Raw genomic sequence first — 27,991 nt, 5'->3', positions numbered from 1 at the left:
TACGGGGGAAAACCTTGGTTGCTGGGAGCACAAAATGGACCGAATGTGTGGCTGGCGCTGCGAAGAAGTCGTGCCCGTGATTTGTTGCAACGGTAACATATTAAATTCTGATAGTCGCAGGGGGATACGTTTGGAGGTGAGGTGTCTTCTGAGGTGACTTAAATGGCAAAGCATTACATTGTGCCGATGCATTGTTCATTACTGTCGTTGAGCAGTTAAGGAGATTCGCGCGGGAATGGATGCAGAAGCGTACGCATTTGGGCTGGTTGGTTCATGATTACGAGCAATAAAAACAGCGCTAAACGACAGGACGAGTGAAGGGACACAGACAGCGCTGTTGTCTGTGTCCCTTCACTCGTCCTGTCGTTTAGCGCTGTTTCTATTGCTCGGAATGGATGCAGTTTGAGTTAAACTGTATGTAAAAGTAAGAAAATTGAACGTCGCTGAGCACTTTATAAGCCGTAGGCCATTGTGCCGTCTGTACAGCAACACTGGCAAAGCCACGACCTACTGTATAAAGTAATACAGTAGGTCGTGGGCAAAGCATTACGCTGCGCCGATGTTTACCAAAACGCTTCGATGAATTGAAACACATTTCGTATCCTGTATGCCGAACCACAAAAACATGGACATCGCCATGTAACATTTCATAGCCTCATATAAACCCTTGTGAAAGCTGTAACACTGATGACTACTCGGTACAGATCCGTAGTCATTCTGAGGCGCATGCGCGCTTGTATACGTAAAAGCAACGCGTACCTAATTCCCGTTACGATCTTTGGCGTACTGTAGACGGGCGAGACAAGCGCTCAAATCACCACAGCCACGTGCGAAATATCTCGGAAGACCTGTCAGCACATTTATTAGGCGCCTCTGCATTTGCATTGTGACAGGAGACGTGGCGGCGAGCGCCGAGAGTATCACGCGTGACAGCAGCCCCTTTAATCTCTTGGTATGCTTCACCGCGTAACATAGGTGCATTGCGGCGAAGCTGACAGTAGGAAACCGGCATCGTGCAGCGCTTGAGCGTTCTTCTCAGTGACTGCGCATAGAAAACACACACACGTTCGAGAGATTTTCGTCGTTCTTTACAACTCTTTATTGAATGAAAAGAATAACGAACGCCTGTGTCCGTGAGTTAAAAGATTAGTAAAAGCTCGGGGCACTTACTTGCAGTGTCCACGCTCCTGTAAGATACAGCAATTCAGTAGTGACCCTGTGGAGCTGGATCCGGCCTTATGGAGACGCGGCCGGCTCATGAGTCACAAAGTAGGAGCTGAAGAGCACACTCTAAAGCTGATTGTTAGTGCTTGATTTGTGGTAAGCCAGTGACAAAGGCGTTGCACTAAACATTGAGACTACGTCTTAATACGCAGCGCTTCAGTGGTGAACAGGAGAGCAAAAGGTGAGAACGATGTTTTGAGACGAGGCAGAACTACCTTCATCTGTGTAGTGAAATCATGTTGATTTGTGTAACGTCGGTGCACCCACTTTCTTAAGTCTAACGTATACTGCAGCTTACAGCTTCTGTCGGTACAGGTGCTTCTTTACTGGAAACAACTTTTGATTTCTCAAATAAAGTTGCCATTTTGTAGTTTTACAAGTTTTCCTCTAGTCTTTTAGTCTTCTGAATCTGGAATATCTGGCAAAACGTAAGTGTATCACAGTTTATCCTCCATCATATTTAAATGTATATTTCACCTCAAAGTCGCAGACACACTTCCAGAACTACAGGATAGTACATGTGGTTCAGTGCAGATGAGCATCGCGAATTCAAATATTTTTATGAGACACTTACCTCTTCCTCCTGCTCGCTCTTGCTACTAGTGCATTCTGCAGCAGCTACTGAACGCGTTCCTGTGCACATGTATCCCCATGCACTGCCAAGCGCCAGAACAATTCATGTGATGCTGATGGCACAGACGCTTGGTGCGTCACATACTGATGAATGTGCTGTTTTGTGGCGCAAGGGCCAAATGTGGCCAAAGAGCGCCAAGTCGGTGGTAATGTGTTCGCAATGGGGGTCTGAATAACGAAGGGCAGATGTTACGGTGGCTGTAAAGGGGCCTAAAAACAGTCGGTCTAAAATGCATAAAACCTATACAAGATAAAATTATGCCGATGGTTAATGGGCTGTACAATGGACATGAAATACACATTGTGAAGTAATGATGATTTAGTGATATATCTCACAGATATACTTTTTACAATAAGCACTACTGCCTTACAGAGTCCTTGGGATGCAAGGGCCTGTAGGCATGTGCTATGCAAGACTACCATCACAGCGTCACATACTAGTGTGAGCAAAAGATGGACATGACGGCAATTGCTTCCTTTCATGCCATGTAGCACTGTGCCTGGCAGGCATGAGATATTTCTACTGTATAAAGGCACTTAGCCAAAGCAGTGTAGTTGGCATGACAGTACCTGGTTTTAGACTGCCCTGGCATCGAAGTCAGGCCATCCCTGCACACCAATGGATGTGCGAGCACGGCCTCTCTGCCTACCAAAGCAAGTGTAATATTCTAAGTGACATAACATTTTTAGTATTCTTCATTACTGTAGAAAAGTGAATTGCTCCACATCCTAGAATAACCCTAGGCCTTTACTTTGACACTGTAGGCCACTGTATAAAGAAAAAGCTTTTGAACCGAAAAAATTTATCGCACAAATGTTTATCACTTAAATAGGCGATGCAGTCTACTTGATTTTTTACAATGCTCAATTCCATTCGTGGTATCCTTGCACTATACCATGCACAAACCGAACAGCATATCCAAACAAGGAAATGGCTAGCACATCAATTTCGGGTGTCGCGCTACTTGAAAATTTGGGACACTTTACGTATGGGACGGGTGATGGTATCCCAGCTTATCATATCACCTTTGTAGTGGCAGCATTGATGCTATATAAGCATGTGGGAAGAGCAGTTTTATTGGACTTTGGTGCTTTACACGCCCCTTTGTTCAAGCACACGGATGTCTTTGCATGTCGCCTGTGTCGATATGAAGCCACCGCAGCTGGCGAGCAACGTGCATGCACATGGCACTGGCTACGTCCCTTTGGGAAGCCATCATATTGCACAATGTAGTGAAAGTGAAGGCCATTAAAGCAATGTCTGTACTTGAGTTTTTATTTACCTTTCACCTACTGTTGCTAACAGAAATGGGGTCTTCTGGTAAGCCTGTGAACGTTGCAAGGCAGTGTCGGGCAACCTTTCATAATCTTCAGCATAAAACTGCAGAAAGCTGCTTTCTGGTTTGTTTACATGAAATCAATAGGAAAGCAAGCTAGACAAATTAAAGACTGGCTGTTGTACAGCTCTACATAGTCTGTACTGCTTAGAGCAAGCTAGACACATTGGTCATGGGACATATAGCAGTGGCATGTGTCGTTATTACTTGATTTATTTATGTATACTGCAATTTTTAATAGAAATCACAGCAGGTGTGATACATAAAGAAGTGTTTACATAAAAATGCACAAACACAATAAAATAAAAACAATACGTATATAATAAGAAAACTAATGAATAACACAAATTATTTGTAGTATATTGTGTATCTATATAATCTTTCTTTGAAAATATGTTTAGTTACTTTTTACTAACTTTAGCTCATCAGGACATGCACAATCACATAAATTTCTTGGTCTTTCAATGAAACAATTGAACATTTTCTACATAATAACCTTTATTCACCAGAAATATGTAGTGATGATGATGATCAATTGAGTTTTATGGCACAAGGGCCACAGAAGGCCAAAGAGTGGTAGACAATGGCATGATGCATTGGATGTAGTGGTCAATGTCAAGTGGTATATGTAACATAGCTGTAAAGTGGCCTAAAAGCATTCACTGTATAATGTGTAAAATATACATTTAAATAAAATTATGACAGTGATGTATGGGGCATAACTGTGATATTTTGGCCGAAAATAAAGGATATGCTACAAAGAGGTGATATACTAAAATATGTGAGCTATCAGAAGCACTAGCCTCATCAGAGCCCTTCGAGAGTAAGGGCCTAGAGGCGTGCGCTGTACCAGATGCTACCATTACAACAGCATTTTGTTAAGAGAGGCTGCGCTATGAATTGTTGGGGCTGATATTGCGTAGCAAGTGGACTTCATTGAAAAATCTAATACTGTTTTCATGTTGAACAGTGGTTCCTTACCAAAAAACATTGCTGGAAGCAGAGAGAAGTGTTTTGTTCCTTTCAGCATCTGTTTCTTGGCACTAAAGTAAGACATGGATGGCAGTCAACCTCTCACTACATTTACCACAGATGGGAGGTCCATCACTGATCAACAAGTGGTTGTGTGCGCTGTACGTGTTTCCTATTCTCAGCTGACTTAAGAGGACATCAGCTTTCCGTGATTTTGTTGTTGATGGCAAAATGCCTAACTTTCGTTTAATTAGGTGAAGCATATTAGGCATTTCAGCATCCCAGAGGTGCTGTCCATAAGTGCTTAGTTTTCTTTGCAGGAAAGGTTAAAGTTTACTGCTGCGACAGCTACGGTAGTGTTGCGAGTTCTCGTTGCTGTGGGTGTAGCTAGTTCATCAGCAAGCACATTACCCCGAATGCCTCTGTGGCTAGGAACCCAGCATATCGCGATATCTTGCTCAGCTGCATAGCTTGTGCACAGAAGTGAATAAAGTTCAATTATTACAGCATTTCTGTGCTTTTGTAGGGACATTAAAGCCTAAACTATGCTTAATGAGTCTGTAAATATAATTGTCTTCTATAAATTTATTTGCACAATGTGCTTTACAGCCAAGAATAACGCATAGGCCTCAGCCGTAAGGATGTTGGTTAGTGGGTGTAGTGATTCCAAAAATGATAATCCAACTGCATGCAGCGTAGGACACGCCCGCATGTGACTTTGATGCATCTGTATAAAATTCCGTGCAAGAATAGTGTGCTCGCAGTTCTAGAAGTGCATTCAAATGTGTGCGTGTGGAGCATGCTTTCAGACTTCTACAAATGACGTGTCACATTCTATCTCCCACTGCCACAGCGGTAACGTCCAAAATATGTAGCAGTGTTGACCTGTAGAAGGGTACACAATATCGAAATCACTAAAGCAGAATGTTCAAAAGATGTTAAATTTAGGTGGACTGACAAACTGGACTGTGCAACACAGATAATATAAGGTATTTGCAAAAGACTTCCTTGATGACCTAGTTCCTACAAGGTATTCAGAACACAAACAGTGCAAACTGATTGGCAAAGGAAAGCAGACAGACACAGCAATGACTTGTGACTTCACATTTATTTTGTGTGTGGCAAAATATGTGCACGGAAAGGATTGGGTTCAAGGCAGGGGCAACAGGAACAAAATATGAGGTTGAATATGGGGCAGGAGTGAAATGTCTAAACCAAGGCAGCAAGCTAACCTTGGGAATGCCAGGGGAGCTTCCATGCCCTTCATAAGTGCATCTCACTCGAATGTTGAAGTGTCTTTTCAACGTCCCCTTAATTTCCTCTGTTTTCATTCTAAAAGGGCAAATGCATCTCCGGTCATTTACCAAATGATGCACATTTTTGCCAAAAGAGAAAGCTCACTAATGCTAGTTCTTTCTAGGTCACCAAAGCAAAATGGCATTTCGTTCAATCAGCATTGAAGCAAGCTTCCAATCACTCTCATCATGAAATACAGTAGTTCAGTTGTTCACCTTGAGCAAGGCAGTTATTAGCTGGTATAATGCCAAGATTTGTTTATCATTTACCGTTGATGACCTGCTGGTCCTGGTGATAATGTAGCTAGAATTCTGTTGCAACCACTCACAAAGCTTGAAAAGGAAAATAACTATTGCATTGTTTCACGCATCATTTCCTCAGAGTCTGAGTCTTTATTCCAGACATGCATACATAGGTACATGGCTGAGAAGGGGAAAAAAGCAGCTAATTTGCAGCTTCACAGTGCTCCCTTCCCCCATGTGTACATTGGTGCAGTGGTATGCACAAAAAAAGACAGCACAGGGCAAATCTATTTACAAGGAAGACTCAAAAACAAAGAACATGCGGTGCAGCATAAAATGAACCACACAACAAATACCATAACATCTCGTTGCAGACATTTAATACATACATATAAGAGAGAAATAGAGAAATAGAGAGAAAGAGAGAAATAGTAAGAAAAAATTAACGAAAGATGTCCCGAAGGGGATTATATGAAATTTCACGGACTGAGGTGTAAGTTAAAGCAAACTTGCTTAGTAAAGGCAAATTATATTTTAGAGTTTGAAAATCGTAGTTCATGCGTGGGTGAGACACACACCAGTATTCATGATGTCGTGTAGGGTGGTAGGGAATGTTGGTGTAGAAGTTAGCAACTTCGGATAAAAATAACATGCTGTGTTCAATCTGTGAATTGTGTAGCTGTAAAAGATGGTAATCGTACATGTTCGATAAGCACATGATGCGATAGCTGGTAAACAGTGGTTCAGAATCTGTTCCGTAAGGCACAGCAGCAATTGCTTTAAGCGCATTCTTCTGCATAACTGAGAGCTTCATGATGTTTGTCTGTGTTGTACTGCCCTACACTAAAACGCAGTATTTGAATTGCAATGCAAATAATGCGTGGTACAAAGCAAGGTTTGCTTTTATAGGTAATAACTACTGAAATTTTCTCACGATTCCAACTACATGGGAAAGTTTACCTTGCAGATGTTCGGCGTGAGCATCCCATAACATAAATTCATTGAATGTACTCCCAGCATTTTGACTGTTTGTAATTTCTACGGCATTTCTTCCTAAGGTAAGAGTAGCGCTGACAGAAAGAGCCTTATTTTTAGTTCTGAAAAATGTGGTTTTAGTTTTGTTCGAGTTTATAAGGAGAGAATGTTTATAGGCCGAGAGAGAAACTTATCTAAAAGATGTCCCCCTCCCCCAATTGTAAGCAACTATTGCCATTTGGTGGGCATGTTGGTAAACTGACTTGGAAAGCACATTTAGCGCCAGCGAACAAGGACAGAAGGGAGACAACACCACAGTGCACTTTTTGGTGTCGTCTCCCTTCTGTCCTTGTTCGCTGGCACTAAATATGCTTCATAAGCAACTACTCTTCTCAATATGCATATCTCGTCTGGTTTTTATTTCACTTTTTCTGTACTGTGTTTGGCTGGCTATTATAGCTTACAACACTGAAAAATCGATCAGTGACATCAGCATTGCTGCTGAAAAATGACATCACCTCTGGGCTGCTCATGATAAACAAAAGCATCTGGGGACATTCTCTCAACACTCTCTCGTTTCCTACTTTCAGAATAAAGCGAGGCTGACTGTCAAATGTATAATCTTTTTCTATTTGCTCACTCTGTCATGAAATATTGCACACACATGTTAAACGTTGTGCTTCCATGAGCAGAGATGTCTTGAAGACCAGACAGCTCGAAGGTTGTGTTCATTGCTAAAGCTCTGGAAAATTGTTACTTCATTCTGAAAAGTATAAATGGTGGCCATTTAATGTATATGCTAATGTATAAAGGAAAAGTTTCACTGTAATTTGCGAAGTCTGCGTGACTGACAACTGAATATAATTTATCAGTTGTTTCATACAATAGGTGCAATAAATCTTAAAAATTATGGGACAGGCATGAAACCACGGGCTCTCAACTATTTAACTCCTACCGAAATATACAAAGCAAGATGTTCATGCAGCAGTGCTAATCAGTGAAGCATTCGAGTGCCTAAAACTGCAAAATACGCTAAATTCCACAGTAAAGTTGCAAAGGAAACAGCAACTTGAATTCTTTATAGGGCATAAAAGATAAATATAAATGCCAAATTTCAGGCAAGAATTAGAGCGTTGCAGTTTTAAGTTATTTTATATTCACTCTACAATATGTGTGCTAAAGAGTATGAGGGAGTGGCAAGAGAAAGAAGAGGGGAGGTGCTGGTTGCGCAGCCAACCCAGGTGCTGAGATGCCAAGTGACGCCACTGAGCATGCATATAGTTACAATTTCTCTGAAGATACCTTCTGGTCAGAATTTGTCTTGCCGTGTAAAGAAGGCTATGTCCTTCTATACAGGTTGCATTCTGTGTTCTGAGAGGCTAGGCAATTTTCATGTTTGGCAGTTTTCAACAGGCATTGTTTATGGCTGCCAATGTCTTGTGGACTTGTGTGTGTTGACCAATTTGGTCACTGTGTTAATGCACAGTTAAAGAACTACTTATCATCCTTGAATGCTTTTGGGGCAACTGCCAGCACATAACAGGCGTACCATGTCCTCACACGACGCCCTCTAAGCGGCTTGAAAACCCTCTTGCGGACCCCCACTCACACGGCTGTGCCCAGCAACGCGTCGGCTCGCAGTTTGGCTTGAGATCTCGCGCGCCGAGCCTCGTCCGCGGATACGGACGGCGTGAATGAGGAGGAGAGACACAAGAACCCTGCGAGACTTATTATGAAATAGCCTATCAGTATCGCTTGAGGCATCGCGCGCTCCCACCACCGGCCAAGCAACTTGACAAAACGCAAGCGGTCGCGTTTCGGCGACGTCAGACAAACACATACTCACACCCAAAATACATTAACAAAATCACAGGGGGCAGGGAAAGCAACAAATGTAGGCTCTGTTCTGAAACAGGAACACTCAGACACATAATGTGGGAATGCACCTCGCTCCCGTTCTCTCATCCCCCCGTCAGCAGCGAGACTGACTGGACAGCCTGGCTCAGTTCCGGGGACGTCGACCGACAACTTGAACTGGTGGACTGGGCGGAAAAGGCCAAGCAGGCCCAGGGCCTTACTTGAGCCCTAACCCTCAGCCACGTCCCTCTTTACCCTTCCTCCTTTCAATAAAGTTTATCACCACCACCAGGAGGAAATGTGGATGCATATAAACAGAGAGGTACTGATTTTGTTTAGTCACCACAACCAAAACACAATGGAAATATTGGAGGTCTCATATTAAAAGGGAAGAGGACAACTACACTAGCAAGCCACCAACTGCATTTAGTGGAAAAGAATTGTAGTTTATAGAAGAGCAAACTTTTCTTTAGCTATTCCTCTCAAGATATTTTTCTGTTTACCAGTTTTTTTTCCTTCAGTTCTGTGACTCTTTACAAGGCACCCTCCACACACACAAAAAAAAAGAAGCATGGGCTATCTTGAGAAGCATGATTGGCCCCACAAACACCAAAATGTTAGTCAACACCACCCTCCAACATATAAGCAATGAGTTCAAAAGAACAGACATGGAACACATAGAACACCTCAATAATACTTATCTTAACACAGAACAGACATCACATACAGATGCCGCGTCACGGACATACAGGGGCATCAAAAACGACAAACTCGAAAGCCCCATAATGGCGGCAGAGGTTTATGCGGTGGCATAGTCTTTCAGAAAGAACACTGCCCCAGGTAGTGATCAAATCATGAATGCTACGATTCGCAACTTAAATCATGGCACATTAGATTACCTAATGGACTTTTTTAATGGCAACGTATGGAACCCTGGTACAGTGCCACAGGAATGGAAGGAAACTAGCATAATTCTCGTACCAAAATATCCAGCATCTACGACCTACATCACTCACTTCATGCATAGGAAAACTTTTCGAGGCAGCAGTCCAAACCCGCCTTAGGATGCATATTAAAGACTCCATGTTCAGCTTTTGACCACAAATTTCAGCGCAAGCCATCTTCCTACTCTTAAAAGAGAAGGCACGTACTCAACCCACCAAATGGAGGCGAGGAGAGTAAAATCCTAGCCATAAACATCACAAAATATTTCAGTACCATCTCCCATCTCATTATTCTCTAGGAACTTGAGAAAACTGGATGTGGAGAACGAATGTACAATTACATAGGATCTTTCTTATCAAACAGAACGGCAACAATAGGTATAAGGTCAACGAGATCCACACACATCACACTAACCAGCAATGGAACTCCACAAGGCGTCATCCTATCTCTACTCCTCTTCCAATATAGGAATGCAGAAATTAGCACTAACTCTCGGGGAAGACCAAGACCTGGGGCTCACCATATACGCAGACAATATCACGCTATGGGCAACCAGAGGCTCATATGGGGAAAAACAGAACACACCGCAGAAGGCAATTGAGAAAGCAGAACACTTTTTTCAAGAGACAGGCATGAAATTTGCACTGAAAAAATTTGAATATATACGAGTGAAAGCCAAATATTCAAGAACTGAGCACCTGGACTAAGCTTAATATTGTACGGACAGCCAATTGATGAGACACAATAACTTAGAATACTAGGCATGTGGATACAAGACAATGGCAGGGTATCACACATGCTAGAAACATTGAAACAGACCACACCGGACCTGACACGAATGATTCACAGGGTCACAAAACAGGTGATGCTGATTTAGTTGCTAGCACCCTGGCTTTGAGGAAAGACTAAGCGTGAATAGCACTTCACAGTTGCGCATCTACCAGTGAAGCAACCTTTGTTCTGAGGGACCCCAAGGCACAATAACGCAGAGATTCTGTGTTTAGTCAACATCATTTAATCTATTGCATCGGTTCATTTGGCCATGTTCATAACATTTGAAGCAGGCCCTACTCATAGCTTTTCAAAGAGACTCTTGAAAGAGCTTTCCGTTGACTTTCCCGCTGCTGCTGCTGTCTGGCACACTGCGTCGGGGGGTGTTCAGAGCATGTGTACACATGACAAGAGCGAGTCAGAGAGGAAAGATGATGCGAGAAATTCATTTGGACCCCCCATGTCGAGTGTGCACAATGCCCTCTGGAGCTCCACAGGTGCCACCACATTAGCCTCTTGACAGCTGTAATTATCCGTGACCCTCCCCCAAAAGCACTGCAGAAACTGCAGCGTTTTTCTTCCTACTAATGTGCGAGTTCATAGCTAGAACTATAGAAAGGAGGGGGGAGGTGACATAAGAAGGCAAGGAAACCCTACCACTATACGACAGTGGTTGCGGGGAAACTGGTACAGTAGAGTATGCTTCTGCTATTTCTGAAAAATAAACACCATGCAAATGTGTCAAGCGGACAAATTACGCAGAGCGTGCAGAAGCAGAGGCGCATTAATTAAAGCACACCGCAGGGTCCAGGTGACACTACAGCAGTGGTCGACTGTCAAATAAATACTTCTGTGCCCGCTGCGGTAGCTTTGCGGCTATGACATTGCTAGAGGTCGCAGATTTGATTCCGATCACGGCAGCCGCATTTAGAAGGGGGCCAAGTAGAAAACGCACTTGCACTTAGATTTTGGGACATGTTAAAGAGCATCACGGTGTCAAAATTAATCCGGAGTCCGCCACTATGGCATGCCTCATAATTGGATTGTGGTTTTGGCATGTATAGCCACATAATCCAGTTCAAGTTTAATACTTCTGTCACAATGCAATGTGCCATGTGAGGCAATGACAATGCTTATGGAATATGACAAAGGTTATGAAATATGGTGCACAACAACGCCTCAAGCAAACACCTCTCCCTGTGTGTTCCATGTACTACACAGACAAACAGCAGTGGTGCACACAAGTAACATTTAAGATCAACTCTCCACTCTCGTGTTAGACTAAACATTGAAGAAAATAAGCTTTCACTGTCAACATCACCATGAAATATCATTAATCAAAGCAACCAGCACAACAAGCTTTGCACACATCGATTTCCACAGTGCGTGGGATCTGCATAATTTTTTTATAGGTGATTTGGCAGGGTGCGCACATGTGTGGGAGCTTGTACTTACAAGTAATTAATGAAAGTGAGAAAATGCCATGCACTCGACTGCAACATCTAGCAAAAAAGGAAACTCGTACAAGTTTCTCTAAAAAGAATGCTTCATAGTTGATGAAAAATAAATTCTGGCCCTGGGTTTGAACTTGAAACCAACGCTTTCATGGGGCAGTAGCTCTACAACCTTAGATAACCAGGAGGCTGGCAAATTAGCGAGCAAAACTGAATCAATTGACAACTTGAAGTACAGGCACGTATAATACAGCAAATCTGTTCTGCAGAAGACAGCAAGGCGACAGAAGATTCATGTAAGGGAAAACTGTTAACCACCTCAATGGAATCGAAACAAAGCAGGGGCTTCTGAAGCTGCAGGACAGAGCCTTCGTCCTGCAGTGGACATAAAGCAGGCTGATGATGATGATGTTGATAATAGCATTGTCTACAGATCAGGTATCTTACATTGATCAAAGAGGCCCTGAAACACTTTTCCAACTAATCATAGAATGACACCATTATTAAATTATGTCACCTCGTGAATCTCCTGCTGCAAAAGTTTTTCATATCCTTCAGGCACAAGTGAAGTTAGAGATGGTTATCGGATCGATGAGTGGCTTCCTCTGTCCTTTCATTTACATTGGCATGCTAGAAGCTACACAGGGGAGACAGCAAGGTGGTGCAAGAGAGCAGTGCCCCACCCAGACATTGAATGTCGTGGTGGTGAAATGGATCATGGCGGCCGTGGTATCTATGCTACCCTTTTCGTTACAGATGCCACATGCAGCAGATACACAACATGCAGCTATCGTGTGTAGATTGACTGTGCAAAGATGAAGTCGTTTTTCTGTCTTTTCGAGATTGCAGACACATATAAACTTTTCGTTTATTTAACTCAAATAAGCAATAATTGTATTACTGAAGATGTTCTCACCATTATGACATCAGCCAATAGCTGTTGTAGGTGCAGCTGCTTGCGATGACAATGCACGACGACATTGCGGGAGCGAGAGTAAATGATTTTTTGCTATTCTTGAACGAGATTGTAACTTCCCTTCTCCATGCAGTGCAACAATATTTGGCTCACATGTTCTCAGGAGCCTCATTAGCAGATCAACAATGTTTTCTTATTTTGTTCAAAAAGCCTTTCAGGAACTCTTTATGAAAGTGTTTCAGTACCCCTATAAATCATAGGCTTATATGCAGACTTGTACATGTCACAGAAAAAGTAACCAATTACAATTACCTCATGCAACAATGTAATTGATTACAGTTATCAATTACTGCCTCATTAAAGTAATTGAGGAATTACTCAAAAGTAATTAATTATTTTGAGCCTACTATCCTCTGAACTTTAATAACATTGCTCAGATACCATATTCAGAACGAGCTGGCCTCGCTCACTTAATGTGTCCTCTGCAGCCCTTCATATATTGCTTACTTTTACTAACAATCACTTAAAAAAATTCAGCAGTCATATTCCCTAGATTTTGTCGCTAAGACATCAGCAGTGACACTGAAAGCTTGCTCTATGCAAGCTCTGGGGAGTAACGTGGTGTACTAACATATGGAAACCTTGCACACAAGATTATCATTCCTCAGCACCTCGGTCCTGTGTGAAGCGCAGTGCTTTACTATTGCTAGGACATGACTATACTCCCGGTTGGGCCAATGAAAGCTTGTAAAAATTGACCATAGGTAACATCATAGCGTTAATGTCCCAGGTGGCCGTCGCTGTTTAGACATACCAGCACCAGTTTAATTTACTGGCCAACATTTGGTGGAGCGTCAACACGAAGAAACATATACTGTGCTCCAGGGTTTGCCTGTGTGAACTAGCTGCTGTGTGGCACGATCTCGGATATTCTACTGCAGTACCCACCAAGTACAGGTCCACAAAACTGCGTCACCTGCTACACGTTGTCTTGTAAACAAAGTAATAAATTACATGTAAAAGGTTAGTGAAAAAAAATTAAACTGCAGTGCACGTTACAGTGTAAAAAATGTAATCGTTAAATTACAACAATACCAAAACGTTTAATAGCTAGATTACAATAATTATTGGTAGGTGTAATTTGTTATGTGCAAGTCTGCTTATATGGGAATGACAATGAGCCATACAAATGAGAATATTTATGTTAGGCTAAAAATTTTGCCGTATACTTTCTGCCGCTGGGACCCCTACTCATCTCTTGTGATTCACAGTACAGCTGTACGGGAGAACTACGGGTATCAACTGACATAACTTTCAATTTTGAACTTGGCCATGATATTCAGGCATTGCTGTTGAAAAGTCCAAAACAAGAGATCACTGTTGCACTGCATGCCCCACTACCCTAACAATAGCCACTGATATAAAGGAATTATAGTGTAGCTACGATCTGTGAAGCAAGGCAAGCTTGCACTGAGTGGAGCATTCAGCTGTCCCGAACAGTGCTGCACCATACGGTGCCACTCACTAGTTTTATTCAGCCAGCGAAGCAGGCACCAGGGCAAGGCAGTCCATAGCTAAAACATAAGCACAATGTATAGCCTCAGTGATTTAAAGCTGCATTCATGACTTATGGCTCTTCCACCATAAAAGCGGTATTGTAAAACAAATTGTACAAGCTTTTTTAAGATTGTATTTTGCAAGGTTAGAAGGAAATTACATGCAGTAGACTTAACAGAGTCACCTCTTTGCACCTAATTTACACACTTGGGAACTACTCCTTTTTGCTATTTCGCATGTCTGCTGGTACATCTACCAAAAATTTTGGACCGTCCTAGTAAAATACATTTATTTCTCCCACCTTATGGTTTACGCCACGTGAAAAATAAACAGATTCAATTATGGCAGCTCATAGAGCAGGCAAATGTGAAAAGAAAAATGTGCACTTGTTTTCTAGCATTGAAAGAGAGCTTTCTGGTGTTTAGGTCTGAGAAGAAAAAAACGCTATGACATAATAGATTACTTGGTCTTGCCTGTGGCTTTTTTTTCTTCTTATGCGACATCAGCAATGATACTACAGCAGACGTGACCACCTATAGACACTAGCCATTGAGTGATCATTTATGACCATGAATTGTGCTCACACATGCGCACCCTTCCAGACATTGTAGGGAATAGGGAAGCGGTGGTTGTTAAACAGTCATAAAGCTAGAAACATCAACAAGTCTGAATACTGCTGCCGTGTACACCCATTTTGTCTGCATGTACTATCATTGTGCAACTACTGGTCGAAACTATCACTACATGCATTTTACTAACACCATCTAGAAGCCCATAAGCTGTTCTAGCAACTAGTGTACCAACAAAGAGACAGTCACTAGCACCAACTCTCGCACTTCAAACACTGCTTACCTTAAACCAACCTGCTGTCACCTAATATGCCAGCACCAGCTATCTGTAGCTGTGTTACCACTGATAATACAAAAGCTGAATATCCACAAATACTATTTCAGTCTGACAATTAGAACCTTTTGCCGACTACAACCGACAACCCAACCATACCTGCTGCGTGACTGTGCCATACAATAACTGGGCATGTTACTGTGCTACTGCATCGAGCTTGTACTGTCTGGCAAATAGTGGTGGCAATTTTATACAAGAAACTACATTGACGCTACCAAGTCCATGCACATGTGCACGAATACTTTGCTGAAGAACATTTTACACGTACCTCTACTTTGTTTTCACTAAAATTTGTAGAAACACTGCATTTGTTGCTTTATTTAAATATTTAAATATATATTTATTTATTTTATTTAAATATATACACCTGGCATCGTTACCTGCGTCGTACATGCGGACTTTCAACAGGTAGCGAAAACAGCACACGCACCTGCAAGCTTCTCCGATGGCAAGGTATGCGTTAAAGACGGTGATAATTTTTTTATTTGCGAATCAAACAAAGCCAACAAGCTTAGTAAATAATGAACTATGTGAACCGAAATTAAACAAGAACTGAAGCAATAACTCTGGTTCAAATTTCACTTTTCGTCATGCCCTAGAGGAAGGACAATGTTGGTCATATGCAGCCGTATGCCGATAAAGCATGTTGTTAATTAAGATTACAAATAAATATTGGCCTTGCCACGAAGATCGTGGCAAGTTGCCGCAAGTGACAGTGACGGCTTGCCTACCTCCCGGTATGACGCATATAAAAAGATTCACACAAGTATCGATGCACAATTTTCCGAGGTTCCCAAAAGACTTCTAGCGTAGACACATATATATTTAATAGCACTGCATTGTGAACAACAGCACAAGAAAGCTTCGAGCCTCAGCTACTGCAACTCTGAAAGTCAAACAGGAAGCCACCATGACACCTTTTCTGCAGGAAGCAGGCGGTGCTTTGAGTAGAAAACGGAAACGGAAACTATTTTTCGCATTAGTTTGCAGCCAGTATTTTAACATGCTGTCACTGCAAATTGTGCAGGCAGGCTGCAAATTGCCTGCAAATTGTGCAGGCAATCTAAAATGCTCAAACTAGCCGAGCTACGCTGCACAGCTGCCGAGAAGCGATGACTTAAACGAGACAACTGGGTGACATGCGAAACTGTTTTATACATCTTTATTGCACGCTTTTTAAGTACATAATCAGGTATAGGTGACGTAGGCACATGATGTCAGCAGGCAGTTAGTGCCACCTGTCTGAGGAGGCATGCACAAAATAAAGACGCATCGCTTTATAATCTCGGCCTCATACTTGACAATTAACTTGTCCAGTATGACCAGTTCTTTGGTACAAAAGTGAAATTTCATCACACAAGGTTAGAGACCTTCCTACCAAGAAATAAAAACTAAAAGATAATTCCCTTAATTTTGATATGCTTGAGATTCAATGCCTTGTGATTAAATTGTCTGTGGCAGCTCTAGCAAGTCATAGGTATGTACACTTAATGGCAGTGACTGCCACAGAAAATAGCAGTGGCGGGTTCTTACATGAAGAAAAAATCAAAACAAGAAAAGATGGGTGTGGTGGCATAGGGTGAAAAAGAAAAAAAAACCATGGAGCAAAAGTGATGGACACACAATCATGCATCATGCATGCTAAGCAAGAGGTTGTGGTTTCTGCAACTGTTTGCACAGGCCTTGACATTGTACAGCCTGTGCCAAAAAATGCTCCACAAGTGGACGACTCAATCACTTTGCCATTGTTCTAACCTTGTGAGCAACGAGAGCAAGCTGCTTCATAAAAATAGTTGAATTCGCAGTGCTCACCTGCACCAAACCCTGTGTATTATCCTGTGGTTCTAGAAGTGTGTCGGCTACCTCGTGGTGAAATGTATCATTAAATCAAATGCAGGACAAACTCTGATACACATACATTCAATCAGACTTTCTCGATTAAGAACAAGGCTAAAAGACAAGAGGAAAGCTTGTAAAAGTACAAAATGGCAACTTTATTTGATAAATGAAAGGTTGTTTCCAGTAAAGAAGCACCTGTACAGACAGAAGCTGTAAGCTGCAGTATATGTTAGACTTAAGAAAGTGAGTGTACTGATGTTGCACCAATAATAACCATGATTTCACTACACAGATGAAGGCAGTCCTGCCTCGTCTCAAAACATCGTTCTCACCTTTTGTTCTCCTGTTCACCACGTAAGCGCTGCACATTAAGACATAGTTGCAATGTTTAGTGCAACGCCTTTGTGACTGGCTAACCACAAATTACGCACTAACAATGAGGTGCATATATCAGCTTTAGAGTGTACTCTTCAGCTCCTACTTTGTGACTGATGAGCCGACTGTGTCTCCATGAGGCTGAATTGCAGTTTCTTACAGGAGCAAGAACACCCCTGCACACACACACACACACACACACACACACACACACACACACACACACACACACACACACACACACACACACACACACACGCACACACGCACACACACACACATATATTACACACTGCAAGTAAGTGCCAAGAGTTTTTATCAATTTTTTAACTCACATACACGGGTGTACATTATCCTTGTCATTCACATCGCAGGGGCATCTGCATAAGCAGGCATTTGGTGTGTTGTGACACCATGTACCCGAGCACACAAGGGTTAAGCCGATGCCGGGTGTTCGGACCTTTAAACCCCCCTCCCCCCCAGCGGAGGCAACACACCTGTTTGGCCTCTCCTTCACATCTTTTCTTTTTTTTTCTCTCTCACTTTCAATCTCTCCTGATTTCTACTCACTTATTCTTACTTCCAAATTTCCGAGCAGCAAGGGTTAACATTGTGTAATATATTCAGCCTTGGGTATATACATTAGGTTAAAGTAGCAGTGTATAGCTGGCGTCTGCAGATTTCTTGGAACCTGTAGCGTTCTCTTGTTGGGCTCGGTGGTTGCGTGGCTACCACCGCTGCCGAATTTTGAAACCATCCAATGGCAGAAGCGTTCCTCTTTCAGATCAGCCTCTGAAAAGAGGTCGCACCGAAGCAGCTTTCCAGTTCTTTTTGGAACCAAACGAAGACGCATTTCCAAAATACTGTGTTCTTCACAGTGAAGGCAACACAACCGTAAGAAAATTGTCAACATTCCTAGTTTCTAAATGCCTAGTAAACATGATTGGACCTGGCTACAAAGCCTCAAAGATGCCTAGTGGAGACCTCCTCCTTGAACTGACCAAGATCAACTTGAAAAGCTCACTGAACTCACCAGTACCGGTGACATTAGAGATAATCTCTCCACATCGCTCACTCAACACAAGGAGGAGAGTTATTTCAGAAGAAGACTTCCTGAACCTCACTGACGAAGAACTTCTTGACGGATTTCAGGAGCAAAACATAATTAAGGTACAAATAATAACACTATGGCGAAACGGCCAACAGATCCCCAGAAAATACATAATACTCACATTTGGTTCTAGTACTGTGCCCACATGACTCAATGCAGGATACCTGAAAATCAATGTCCGACCATACATACTGAACCCGAGGCAGTGCTTCAAGTGCCAGAGGTTTGGGCATGCATCACAATCATGTAGAGGAAAAGAAACATGTGCGCGAAGTGTAGTGCCAATGACCATCCATCTGCAAAACAAAGCTTAACGTTGATTTGCAGCCAGTTGACATTGAACGCGCACACAGAATTGGCACTTTTGATGTAAACAAAACAGGACCTATAATTGTCAAGTTCACGCGCTTCAATGTTAAAGAGCACATTCTGGCAAACTCTGGTAAACTTAAAGATACTGATTTCAGTGTGTCACCAGACTATTCACCAAATACTCAGCTCGCCTGCAAAGAACTTGTTGCATTTGCGAAACCTCAAGGAAAACATCATAAGCTTCGTTACAACAAGTTAATAATGAATAGCACCACCTATGCATATGATCATTCTATGGACAAAGTAATCAAACATGGTCGTTGGATTGCTTAGCTAAAAGATTATAGCTAAAAGATGATCCTGGTGAACAACAAAGAAAAAGTCTTCTTTCGATTTTATATACCAACATTAGAAGCATTTTGCCAAAGCTCGACTCAGTCTCTAACCTTATTTCCACCACATATAGCAACATTCTCATTCTAACGAAAACTTGGTTAAACACAACTATTGACAACACCAAAATTCAAATTGCCTTAACTGACTTCGATATCTTCCGTTGCGATCGTGATGTGAGGCGAGGAGGAGGAGTGTTAATAGCCATTAACCGTAACCTTCATTGTTTCAGAATTGATATCTCCTCTCCATTGAAAATACTGTTTGTGTGCACTAAAAATTCTCAGACACCCTTTATATTAGGATCTCGTTACGGTCCTCCTGAAGCCAATTCAAGCTTTGTTGCATGCTTCCATGAGGCACTTTACACTCTGGCACATTCTTTTCCTAACGCACCAATCATTCTGTTCGGTGATTTCAACTTTCCAACAATAGTATGGTCTGACATAGCACTAACATTGTCGAAGCACAACGCAGAAAGTGAATTTCTTGACACGTGTCTTACGTTTGGCTTATCTCAGCTCGTCCTCAACCCAACAAGGGACATAAATCAATCGTCCAGCTTGCTCGACCTCTTGTTTGCCACGCATCCTGACAGCTTTTCTGAGCTAACATTTTTGCCCAGGCTTACTGATCATGCTGTAATTCACGCTACTTATCAATTTCACATAGCATATCCCACAAGAACAAGAAAGATCATAACGCTCTATGACAGAGGTGATTATGTCACGTTCAATGAAAAGTTCACTCAGTTCAGTTACTCCTTTCTTGAAACGTTTATTTGTCATTCCGTTGAAGATAACTGGTTAATCCTTAAATCCAAAATACAGGAACTAACGAAAGCCCATATTCCTGCCATCACTGTAACTGAACGGCCCTCATCCCCTTAGTTTAATAACGCCTTATTAAGACGCCTGAACAATAAAAAGAAAAGTCTCTATAGTATCACCAAGAAATCTAAGATGCCACGTGCATGGGAAAAGTACCGCTGCATTGGCAAAGTGTTTCAGTCACAAGCTAACGAAACTAATCGATCATTCTTTCCAACCTCACTTCCTGATATGCTACGTAATAACCCTCGTCAATTCTGGAAGGTTGTCAATCCATGCCCAAAGATATCAATAAAAATACTTGACCAAAATGGCGTCCCTCTACTTGACCATAAAAATACTTGACCAAAATGGCATCACTATCCCTAATACTGAACTTGCAACAACACTTAATTCAACATTCTGTTCAGTTTTTAAAAAAGGATCTGAAGGCAATCTTCCTTATTTTCCTAACCCTAAATATCCTCTCATGCCAGCCATCACGTTTGAACCTCATGGCATTTGTAGTCTAGTTGAATCTTTGAAGCTAACTTCATCAGCTGGTATTGACGAAATTACCGCGAAAGTGCTTAAATATACAAAAGATGTCATTAGTGTCATTTTATCACACATTTTTCAAGTCACTCTCGTCTGTAGTGGTGCCGCAGTACTGGAAGACAGGTAAGATCAAAGCAGTCCCCCCCAGAGAAAGCTTCTTCAATGTCATGTCTTGACTACCGGCCAATTTCCATTACCAGTGTTTGTTCCAAACTGATGGAGCATGTCATCTTTTCCCACATCATGAGATTTCCGATTCCTAACAACTTTTTTCATCACAGTCGGCATGGATTTCTCAAGAATTTATCTTGCGATACTCAACTTGCACTCTTTATAAGTGACATCAGTTCCCAATTAGACCTTAATGTACCTGTAGACTCATTGTTTTTAGACTTCGAGAAAGCTTTTGATAAGGTATCCCACAATCGCCTTCAAACTTTCAGTCCTGAATCTCAATCCCCTAATTTACAATTGGTTGCGCCGTTTTCTGACCAGCCAGAAACAGTTCATTTTTGCAAATAACTTTTCATCTCCTCTGTCTCCTGTGCTTTCTGGGGTTCCTCAAGGTATCCATCGTCACTTACAGCGCATACATAGACGAGGGACAAAAAAGGACGACGAAGACAAGTGCTGACTTCCAACTGATTTTTATTTTGAGAAACAAACATATATATATATATATACTGAGACACCAAGACAAAAGTCAGCGCTTGTCTTCGTCGTCCTTTTTTGTCCGTCGTCTATGTATGCGCTGTAAGTGACGATTGATACCACGGAATACCAACTAGCCCGTACCCAAACCTTGTTCCTCAAGGCTCTGTTCTCGGCCCACTTCTTTTCTTAAGCTACATTAATGATCTTCCTAGTGATATATCTTCTAACACACGCCTATTTCCGGACGACTGTGTTATTTACCGACCCATTAAGAATAGCTCAGATATCCCTGTCTTACAGCGTGACTTACAAACAGTTGAAAAATGGTGTAAGACATGGTTAATGTCATTAAATGTAAATAAAACCTCATTAGTTTCTTTCTATCGTCGGCATTCTTATGTAGCACCCTCATATCTCTTAGGTAACTCAGTAATATCATCTGTGACACGCTATAAATACCTAGGGCTTACTTTAACGCACAATCTTTCATGGTCCTCTTACGTCGCTAAAATAACTAACAAGGCTAACTGCACCTTAAACTTTCTCCGGCAAAATCTGAAATTTGCCCCTCCTTCGGTAAAAACTCTTGCGAACAAATCTGTGGTAAGGCCCAAACTTGAATATGCATGCTCAGTTTGGGACCCTCATCATACTAATCTTTCTAACATGCTTGAATCTGTCCAAGACCATGCAGCCAGATTTACCTTCCGTGACAATTCTTCATATACTAGTGTCACAGCACTAAAATCTAATGTGAATCCTTCTAGACTAGAAACGAGACATCAGGTGTCCAGGCTCATTCTATATCACAAGTTTTATCGTGTCCCAATTGGTAACAGCGTCATATCGCCCGCTCACCACCATTAATCCCAGACTAATCATTCAGTCAGTATAGCCCCCGCATGCGCACACATCCCCCCTGCATTTGTTTTTCCCACGTACAGCGAGAGACTGGAATGATCTGCCTGAAGAAGCGGCGGACCACTCCAGCGCGATTGAGTTCAAGACTGCCATCAAACACCTTTTTCTTTGAAGCTGCCTACCCCTCATGCAAAACCCCTCTCAAGGGGCATTTAAGGAATAAATAAATAAATAAATAAACTGCCATGCTCCTGCAAAATGTGTCCATTGCAAGGGTGATCATCTAGCTTACTCGTGGAGCTGCCTTTCCTGGAAAACAGGAAAAGAAATCATCGCAATCGCTGTAAAAGAAAAGATCTCATTCTATGAAGCAAGGAAAAGGCTAGGGCACTTACCTGAAGTAAGCTATGCCAGTGTGATCCACCCGGGGGCAGCGCCACACTGGTTCCAGGAGTCTACAGGGTCCCCGTCCAGTATTCCTGTAGAAACTCCAAACGCCCCCTCGGTGGCTGCAGCCAGTGCTGCTCCATCATCATCGAAGACCGCAGTGCCAGAGGGCCCAAAGTTGAACAGAACACTAGGGCTCGAGATGCACGTCTCGGCACTTGGCTCTGGATCATCCACTGCCTTGGAGAAGGCGATGGAGGTCGATCCGAAAACCCAGACGTCATTGACGCCAAAAGATCTGCACTGCTTGGAGCACGCCAAGAAGGACAAATATCTTGTAACTGCACCAAAAAAGGGAGAGGTAACCTGAACGGTTACCATCCTTAATGAGCGTAATGAACTGAAATTTTCAATACATGTAACCTACAACTTGTAAGCTCACACACATAACTAAGTTTTTCAAATTCCACTAAAATGGCTTTCATCATTCATTGGAATCGCAGAGGCCTAATCCAAAATCTAGGTGACAACAAAGACATTACATATAAAGAAGTTATCACCAGTAGCATTCTGCCTTGAAGAAATGAACTTAGGCCCCAAAAATACACATTTTCTTAAAGGTTTTATTGTGATACGAAAGGACCGCGAGCACTCCAGCCGGCTATCAGGAGGTGTTGCTATTGTTGATTAAGGCGGCATCCCCACACGGAACATTCTATTAAATACACCGTATCAGGCTGTAGCTGTCCCCGTTTTATCATTTGAGACTGTCGCCATCTGTTCATTGTACATACCTCCCCATACCCAATTCACGACTCGAGACCTGGAAAATTTATTTGACCAGTTGCTGGAGCCTTTTGATTTAGTTGGAGATTTTAATGCTCATTGGACTTTTGGGGCAGCGATACAAATGACCAAGGAGGACAACTTATAGAAGATTTTATTTTAACAAACAATATCTGTCTTTTGAACTCAGGTGCACCAACATATTTTTCACTGAGTTCACGTAATTTTAGTTGCCTTGATTTAGCATTTTGCTCACGTGATGTTTTTACAGATTTTAAATCGGATGTATTGAAGACTTATGCGGCAGTGATCATTTACCTGCTATAATCAACCTCACATCAACGCTACCCATTATATCCGAGAAACCGTGCCGTTGGAAATTACAAATGGCAGACTGGTATGTTTTTACAGAAAGTGCCAGGCTGGAGGAGCTAATATTTACAGACCTAAGCATTGATAAAATTCATGAAAAATTTACTAATTGTATAATTTCCACAGCTGAAAAGGCTTTTTTGCAATATTCTGGCATTGTTTGCAAAAAGCTGAATCCTTGGTGCACACATGAATGCACCGAAGCAAAAAAGCAGCAAAATAAGGCCTGGCGAATCTTCCATAGATACCCAACACATAACAACTTTCTGAATTGCAAACAAGCCAAAGCGAAAGCTCGATATATTCGGAGTCAGGCCGAAAAATTGTCATGGCAGAAATACATATCTACAATTAATAGCACCATCACATGCAAAAGGATGTGGGGACAGGTCAGGAAGTTTAGGGAGAACTACTCACCATGCATGATACCCTTACTTACACCTTCAGGCACTCAGACAACACTACAAGAACAAGCGAATATACTTGGGGAGTATTTCTATAACATCTCTAGCTCGGCGAACTATTCAAACACGTCATTAAAATACAAACTGTAAGCAGAAAAGGAGTAATTACCAACTGATCGTACGTCAAAGGAAGAATACAACGCTCCCTTCCTTTTACAGGAACTTAACAGGGTACTGTGTGTTGGCAAAAAAACTGCAGTAGGTTTTGACTGGATCTATTATTCCATGCTTGCACACCTGTCCCAAGCATCTGTAGATGCTGTCCTTAAATTTTTCAGCAATGTATTTCAATCTGGAATCATGCCAAAAGATTAGAAAAATGCAATAGTTGTGCATTTTTAAAAACCGGTAAATCCCCCCATCCCCAAGCAGCTTTCGACCTATTACCCTGACAAGCTGTTTGGCTAAATCATACAAAAGTGTCATAAATGCGAGATTAACATTTACTCTTGACATACGGAACCTAATTGATTTTCATCAGTGCGGGTATAAAAAAGGCTCAATGACTGACCACCTCGTCCGACTTGAACAATAAATATGTGAAGCATTCTTACACAAACAGCACTGCCTGACAGTGTTCTTCGATCTAGAAAAAGCGTATGACACCACTTGGAGATTTGGAATCTTACACGACCTTGCTGCTTTAAGAATCCGTGGCAAAAGGCTGAACTGTCTTGCTGATTTTATGTCCAACAGAACATTCCAAATCCGTGTAGGCACTGTGCTCTTGTGAATATTTATCCAAGAAAACAGCATGCCACAAGGTTGCATACTTAGCACAACACTCTTTATAGTAAAAATGAACTCTATTAACAAAGTCACTACCCCCTCTGTTATGCACTCTATATACGTCAATGATCTGCGAATAGCATGCCGCACCTCAAACTTACCAACATGCGAAGGGCAGTTCCCCAGATCACAATACATAAACTAATACAATGGGATGACAAAAATGGCTTCCGCTTCTCTACTAAAAAAAAAACGGTTACAGTGCTATCGTCGCAAAAACGAGGATTGTACTCGGACCCGGTTTTAAAGTTGAATTATGTCGCGCTGCCGGTAAAACAATATAAATTCTTGGGAGTAACCTTTGACAAAAAACTAAACTTTTTGGCCCACATAAAGACAACAAAAATTAAGGCAAACAAAGTGTTAAATATCGTCTAAGTTTTATCTCATAAGCCCTGGGGTTTCGACCGAACGTGTCTTTTACGTATCTACCGGTATCTTGTGCGCAGCATTCTGGACTACGGCTGCATGGTTTATGGCTCAGCCAGACAGTCTTACATTCAATGACTTGATACAGTACATGACTTGCGACTGGCAAGTGGTGCCTACAGAACATCACCTGTTCCAAGTTTATACGTTGAGTGTAATGAACCTCCCTTACAGCAGTGCAGAGCATTACCCACTTTCTCCTATGTTCTCAGAGTTCAGTCACCACCGCAACACATGCTACATCGTCACACAATACAACTCAGGCTTACAGTATACAAATAAACCGAACTTGATTAGGCCGCCTGTCCTGCGATATGAAGAATATTGTCGGGAGTATGACATTCCTCATGAAGTCCGCCAGGTTGCCCCAAAACACCAATGATTGCACCCGTGGTACGATTTCACACAGTTATTTGAGTGGGCATTAACACGTCTGAAGAAAAGAGACACACCACACGAACATATTATACAAGAATTCCGTGCTCTTCAGGACAAATATCAAATTAATATAAAATTTTACACTGATGGCTCTAAAACAAAAGAACATGTGGGTGTAGGGGCCATAATGGAAAATTGGGAAACAAGTATTCGGTAACCAAAACATGCTTCTGTTTTCACTGCTGAAGTTTATGCTGTATGGGTTGTACTTAAAAAAAATTATCACTCACCAACACCCAAAAATACAGTCATATACACTGATTCCTTAAGCAGACTAAAGGGCTCTACATATATCTGAGTGGGAACCTTAGCAAGGGGATATTCTAAACATGGTGACGCTAAACAAATACGGGAGACAAATGCGTTTCTGCTGGGTCCCAAGCCATGTTGGGATACTGGGTAATGAAGCGCAGCTGATAGATGTGCATCGATGGCAGCGTACAAGGACATAACAAATGCAACACTTCCATATAAAGATAGTATCTGTGCGATTAGGAAGGCCTTAACGTCAAAATGGCAACACGAATGGGACCACTAGTGCAGACAACGAGTTACACCTTACTAAACCCGTACTTGGCGAGTGGAAGTCACGTAACCACCAGGAGCGGTTCTTTGAAGTAGTTTTATGCCGAGTACGCATATATTGGGCTCACACACACCTCACGCACAATTATTTACTTACGAAAGAAGACGCGCCAACATGCGAGAAATGCCAAGAACCACGAACAGTTATGCATACATTACTGACATGCACACATATTGAAGTACGCAGACAAATTAAACCTTTTGCATAATTTACATAATTAAATTACACATACCTTACAGCCGGCCTGCTTTAATTTTAGGAGATGATCTGATAGTTCCGTTACCTGACGTGCGTAAATTTCTAGATGACACTGGCTTTTTACATAAAATATAGATCAACACAGCCTTTTTCTTTTTAACTTGTGTTTGGCGCAGAATAGCCTTAGCCGTTCTTGCACCACTAAACCACATTTAACTAGCTAACTTTTTCATTAAGTAAAGAGGTGTAAAGATCGACGAAAAGCTCTTGAACGTGTATGTGTTTTCTATGCGCAGTCACTGTTAAGAAGGCTCAAACGCTGCATGATGCCGGTTCCCTACTGTCAGCTTCGCCGCAATGCATCGATGTTACGCCGCGAAGCATAGGCAATGTATTGCGGTGACGCATACCAAGAGATTAAAGGGGCTACTGTCACGGGTGATCCTCGCGGCGCTCGCCGACACGTCTCCTGTCAAAATGCAAATGCAGAGGCGCCTAATAAATGTGCTGACAGGTCTTCCGAGATATTTCGAACGTGGCTGTGGTGATTTGAGCGCTTGTATCGGCCACCTAACACACCACGCGTAATACAATTAAGATCATAACGGTAATTGGGTACGCGTTTCTTAATTATATAAAAGGGCGCTCACGCCTCAGAAGGACTACGAATCTGTACCACGTAGTCGATCAGCGTTGCTGTACAGCTTTCACAAGAGTCTATATAAGGCTATGAAATACTGCATGACGACGTCCATTTGTAGCACTTAAGCGTACAGTATACGAAATGCGTTTCAATTCATCGAAGCGTTTTGGTATACACATCGACGCAGCGTAATGCTTTGCCAGTGTTGCTGTACAGACGGCACAATGGTCTACGGCTTATAAAGTGCTCAGCGACGTTCAATTTTCTTACTTTTTAGATACAAACAGTTGAACTCAAACTGTTTTCGTTCCCGAGCAAATCTCCTGAAGTGTGCGGTATGCTCGACACTAATGAACCATGCATCGGCACGATGTAATGCTCTGCCATTAAAATCATCCGAAAAGACACCTCACTTACAACGTATCCCCCTGCGACTGTCAGTATTTAATATGCTACCGTCGCAACAATAAAACGTAACAAACTCACCTTGGACACGGCTTCGCCGTGCCAGCTACCCAACCTGTCGGTACTGTGCGGCCACCTCGGCTAGGGACGGACTGAGCAAAGAACGTTATCCCCAGTATTAACACAGAACACTTATTACATGGCAGTACCTAGGCCAAGACATATCTCAAAGACCAAAAGTCCCCACATTTCTCTCTCGCAACCATTGCTCCTCAAGCATGCGCAGAAAGAACGGTTAAATCCAAATTTGATGTGTGTGCTCGTCTTTTTTCGTGCTTCAACGGCTTTGCAGCTGGCGCGACCGCTGCGCCACACACTTCGCTCTACGCTTCCTGGCGGCGCAAATTTCGGCACAGCGTGAGAATGCGTCTTATATTCGGAACGCAAAATAAAACGTGTCATTTGACCAAACCGAATCATATATACCTACGTACGTAGCG

The 27,991-nt window shown here is 42.2% G+C and overlaps 1 long non-coding RNA gene across 3 annotated transcripts; it reads right to left on the bottom strand.

Annotated features, from left to right (window-relative positions):
- Positions 1-390: 390 nt before the first annotated feature.
- Positions 391-27,767, bottom strand: LOC135915763 (uncharacterized). 3 transcript variants are annotated; one of them, XR_010568737.1, is made up of 4 exons: positions 27,573-27,767; positions 22,390-22,747; positions 18,529-18,703; positions 391-1,042 (listed from the first exon to the last, which is right to left on the bottom strand). It is a non-coding gene; the product is annotated as an uncharacterized lncRNA (long non-coding RNA). The 3 variants fall into 3 exon arrangements; XR_010568738.1 differs by having other exon boundaries at positions 18,529-18,571; XR_011509863.1 differs by lacking the exon at positions 391-1,042 and having other exon boundaries at positions 18,186-18,703.
- Between the last annotated feature and the right edge of the window lie 224 nt (positions 27,768-27,991).

The sequence above is a fragment of the Dermacentor albipictus genome, unplaced genomic scaffold (assembly GCF_038994185.2).
Source record: "Dermacentor albipictus isolate Rhodes 1998 colony unplaced genomic scaffold, USDA_Dalb.pri_finalv2 scaffold_22, whole genome shotgun sequence".
NCBI lineage: Eukaryota > Metazoa > Arthropoda > Arachnida > Ixodida > Ixodidae > Dermacentor > Dermacentor albipictus.
The sequence above is the reverse complement of the archived record's forward strand: the minus strand, read 5'-3'. Positions and strand labels throughout refer to the sequence as shown.